The following is a 5,357-nucleotide window of genomic DNA, read 5'->3' on the forward strand; positions in this document are numbered from 1 at the left end:
AGTGAGATCGGGGCAGAGCTCAAGAATACAGAGACTAGGATGGAGGAGGTGGAGAACCGAGTCGCTGAGGTGGAGGAGTGGAGTGCCAATGCGAAGGATGCACTTCTCCAAGTCTTGCAGGAGCAAGAGCGCATTGTGTCCAAGTTATTGGATTTGGAAACACGCTCCCGCAGAAATAACCTTCGCATCTTCTGGATTCCCGAGGGAGAGGAAGGGAGCAACGCATGTGAGTTTTTTGAGAAATTTATTAAAGCAGAGTTGCAACTCCCGGACATTGATTTAAAAATACAACGTTGCCACCGGTCACTCGGACCAAAACCACCACCGCAAGCCGCCCCGAGATCCATGATTGCTCACTTCCTCATGTATAAAACGAAAGATCTGGTGCTGAGCACCGCTTGGAAAAAGAAAGAAATACACTTTAAGGGGAAGAGAGTGTATTTTGACCACGACTACCCTGCAGATGTTATAAAAAAGAGGAAGGAATATGCGCCATTGAGGAAATTGTTAAAAAAACGGGGACTCAGATTCCAAACACCCCCACTCTCTAAACTCCGAGTCTTTTATGAAGAGGGACCCACCACGTACAACAGTGCCGGGGAGGCGACGGAGGATATGCTGAAAAAGGGACTATTGACAGCTGATGAAGTAACCGATGAGGGTAATGCACCGGCCGATATATCCCCGACAGCTGCGATGGTCCGTAAAAAGCTGGGAGAAAACACGTGGCAGGTCAGCCGATCCTCACGACGTCAGAAACGGGCCACTGACATCGAGCGAGCCAGAGAGAAACTTCGGAGGTTCCAGCGAGTTCTCCAGGAGAGCACGACTTGAGGTGTACTCGTGAGTTACAATGAGAGGAATATAAGACTATTAATGATGATGATAATCATTTAAAGGAGAGGAGAAGAAGGAGAGGAGCTTGAACTGTTTGGAGTTTTTGTCTCTGTGAAAGTGCCTTTTTCATGGTTTTTTTCTATATATATATAATTTCTATGAGAATAAGAGGTATTAGCTTATATTGTTAAGTAAGTATTGATTGGACTGTTCACTGGGTGTTTGAAGCTGCACCAAACCATCTGTGTGAATTACATTCACTTATTGGACGATGTTAGGATGCATCTGGAGGGGCCCTCCCTTTGGAGGCCTCCCCTCCCTGTTCAGAAGTTGTTACTTTACTTCACTGTTGGAGGTTCATTTTGTTTGGTTGTTTTGTTCTGCACAGATTGTCTTTATTTTCCTGTTTAGTTTAATGAAGGGGGAAAACATATGCATTAGAATTGAGAGGTAGAATGTTAAACCAGGAGTATAAAATAATCACTTTAAATGTTAATGGTCTCCAAAATCCTATCAAAAGGAGCAAGTTGTTTACTAAAATGAAAAGAGAAAAACAACATATTATTTTCTGGCAAGAGACTCACCTTAACGATAAAGAGCACGAAAAATGTAAACGCTTGGGTTTTAAAAATGCATATTACTCATCTTATAAACACGGACAAAAGAGGGGAGTTATAATATTAATCTCTAACAAAATTATATTCCAGTTCTCGGAACAGATAAAGGATACGGAGGGAAGATACATTTTAGTTAAAGGACACATTGACCACAAAAAGGTAACATTATTAAATGTGTATAGACCCCCAGGCAATGACGAAATATTTTTGAAGAAAATATTTAATCTGATTGCAGAAGAGACTGATGGGATCCTCATTTGTGGTGGAGACTGGAACATACAGTTACAACCCTCCCTTGACTCCACTAATGTAACAAAAAGAATGAATCCTGAGACAGCCACCGTTAAGAAACTTCTCCTTGAAGCAGGTATGATGGATGTTTGGAGGGAACTAAACCCAACATCGCGGCAGTTTACGTTCTTCTCCCATCCTCATAATGTCTACTCAAGAATCGACTACTTTTTCATGTTTAATTTAGAAAGATACAGAATTTTAAAGTGTCAAATAGGAGCCAAAGATATTTCAGACCACGCAGGTGTATATTTATCCTTACATCTAGACACCAGAATTAAAAATACGACCTGGAGGCTTAACACGAGTTTATTAAATGATCCTCTGTGTAAGCAATACATCCATAAGGAATTTAAAGAATACTTAGAACAAAATGATACTGATGAAGTGTCTCCAGGTACTGTATGGGATGCTGCCAAGGCAGTGATTCGAGGAAAACTCATATTATGGTCCTCAGTCAAAAAAAGAGAGAAACAGAAACAAATAAAAGACTTACTGCAGGAATTAAGAAACCTAGAAATGAAACATATGGAACTTAATGATCCCAAATTATTAGATCAGATAAAACTCAATAAACATAACCTAAACAAACTGTATGACAGTCATGAAGAAATGAAGGCTAAATTTATCAAACAAAGGTACTATGATAATGGACCAAGAGCTAAAAAACTCTTAGCCTGGAGGATAAGAAAACAACAAGAGGAAAGGTCCATCCATAAGATTAAAGATACACACTCCGGAAAAATGTGTTATAAATTAGAAGAAATACAAAAGTCCTTTGAAAATTACTATAAAAATCTATATACACAACAGGAAGGAGCAGACTGTTTGAGTATTACACATTTTCTTAACTCGCTAGATTTACCATCCATTGGATTAGAACAGAACAAAATAATGACCGATGGAATAACACAAAAAGAACTAGATAATGCTATCTCTAGACTCAAAACAAATAAAATGCCAGGAGAGGATGGATACTCTGCAGAATGGTACAAAACATTTAGAGAGTTACTATCACCAACATTACTGAAATGCTTTAATTTTATACTTAATGGAGGAGAGACTCCAGCATCCTGGAGACATGCCATCATCTCTGTAATTCCCAAGGTGGGCAAAGATAAATCCGAGTGTAGTTCATACAGGCCGATATCTATTTTAAATTTGGATTATAGACTATATGCATCAATAATTCCCAAAAGATTAGAAAATATTATTCCAGACATAATAGATGAAGATCAGACGGGGTTCCTTAAATCTAGACAGACACAGGATAACGTAAGACGTGCTTTACATTTAATGGAGCATGTGAGTAAAAGTAAAGATAAATCCATCGTTCTTAGCCTTGATGCTGAAAAGGCATTCGATTCAGTTAGTTGGGAGTATTTATACTTAACATTACAAAGATTTGGGTTTGATATTAAATTCATCACATATCTTAAAAATTTATACCATTCCCCCTCAGCCCGAATTAAAATAAATGGTAGCCTATCCAATCCTGTGCCACTTGAAAGAGGCTGTCGTCAGGGATGTCCCTTAAGTCCGGCCCTCTTTGCACTATTTATTGAGCCTCTGGCTCAGGCTATTAGAGAAGACCAGGACATAAGAGGAATTTGGATTAAAGACACTGAGTTTAAGACCTGCCTTTATGCAGGTGACATATTGATCACTCTTTCGCAACCAGATTTGAGTCTACCAAAACTAATGTCCTCCTTAAAAATATTTGGTTATTACTCAGGTTATAAATTAAACATTCACAAAACACAAATTATTTCGTTTAATTATATTCCATCACTACAAATAACTAACCTCTGTAAATTTAAATGGGAGAATAATATCATTAAATATTTAGGAATAAAAATCCCCAAAGATTTATCCACCATCTACACAACTAACTATCTGGCAATTACTAAAGAGATAAAGATGGACTTAAATAAATGGAGTTTATTACCACTGGCCTTATATAACCGAATAGATGTAATTAAAATGAATATCTTGCCACGATTGCTCTTTCTTTTTTTATCTATTCCAGTAGAAATACCTGAAAAACAACTAACAGAGTGGAAGAGAATGCTATCCGGGTTTATATGGAAAGGCCTTAAACCAAGGATCAGATATAAAACATTACAATTGCCCAAAGAAAAAGAAAGACTATCTCTGCCAAATATTGAAAACTATTACAAATCTGCTCAGCTCAGATACTTGATTTATCTATGCAACCCACATTATAATGCCAAATGGAAAAATTTAGAGTTAAGTCAACTTGACATACCCCTCCAGAGCTTGCTTGGAGACAGAGACCTATACCTGCTGCATAAACACAACTTAAGTAATTGGACAAAAACACCTCTAAATATTTGGTTTGGAGAATGCCGTAAAAACAAGCTGGAAAATTACATTAAACTATTACGATGGGTGGCATATGATAAAGATTCTAAACCTGCCCAGTTGGATGGGCGTTTCAAACAATGGCTATCTAAAGGTATCACAACGTACTGTCTTATCTCTGATAAAGGGAGACTTGACAGTTTTCAAAAACTTAGAGATAACTATGACCTAGAAAACCAAGATTTTTTTAGATACCTTCAAGTTAGAACCTACTTTAACCGTGATATAAAAAGAGGAATAACAGAGGAAGGAAACTTTGATTTAACGAACATCTTGATTGACGCATACAAATCTAAATTAAACCGGAAACTGATTACTCAAATCTATTCCTGTTTACAATCCTTTAATGACTCCTCCACTCTCTACATTAAATCCAAATGGGAACAAGAAGCACAAATAACAATTTCAGAAGATGATTGGCTAAACATTTGTAAAGTTCAAATGAGCACTTCCAGCTCAGGTCACTGGAGGGAATTCTCATGCAAGAATATCATTCGCTTTTTTATTACTCCTAAAATTAAACAGCTTCAGAAAGGTCAGCCAAGTTATGGAAGATGCTGGAGAGAGTGTGGAAATATTCAAGCAGATCACTTCCATGTTCTTTGGGATTGTCCGATTATACGATCTTATTGGAGGGATGAAGCAGAAGAAATTAAATCGATTATAGGCTTTGAGGTAAAACATGATTTCTGCACAGTTTATATCAGTAATATTTCCCCTACACTCAGCGTTACTGACAAATATTTGATTAAAATAATGTTAGCAGCCAGTAAAAAAGCTATTATACAAAGATGGTTATTAAAGGAACCCCCGTTAAGAGAGGAGTGGAGTGGAAATATACGATATGGAAAGACTGACTTTCTCCTTGAACCTGTGCACGGACAAATTCAACACGGACTGGAGCAAATGGACAGCTCATCTCAAGTGACTGCCCCCCCCCATCACAACAGGAAGTGGTTCACAGTCGCTGGGTCGGACTAACCCCATGCTCTGCTCGATATACTCTTCTGGCGCTGGTTGAACACCTTAGTAGGAAGACTTTTACCTCACTTCGAGGGGGAGAAGAGTCCGTGCTATGAGGGAGCTGGAAGAACCGATTATCATATTCATTTATCCCCACCTGGCCCTGGACCTTGGCCCTACCTCTTATTATGTATATGTATATGTATACATGTCACAGTGATTAGACTCTCCCCTCTTTTCCCATCTGTGCATTTTGGTTTCATG

The sequence above is a fragment of the Chelmon rostratus genome, chromosome 9, assembly GCF_017976325.1.
Source record: "Chelmon rostratus isolate fCheRos1 chromosome 9, fCheRos1.pri, whole genome shotgun sequence".
Classification (NCBI taxonomy): domain Eukaryota; kingdom Metazoa; phylum Chordata; class Actinopteri; order Chaetodontiformes; family Chaetodontidae; genus Chelmon; species Chelmon rostratus.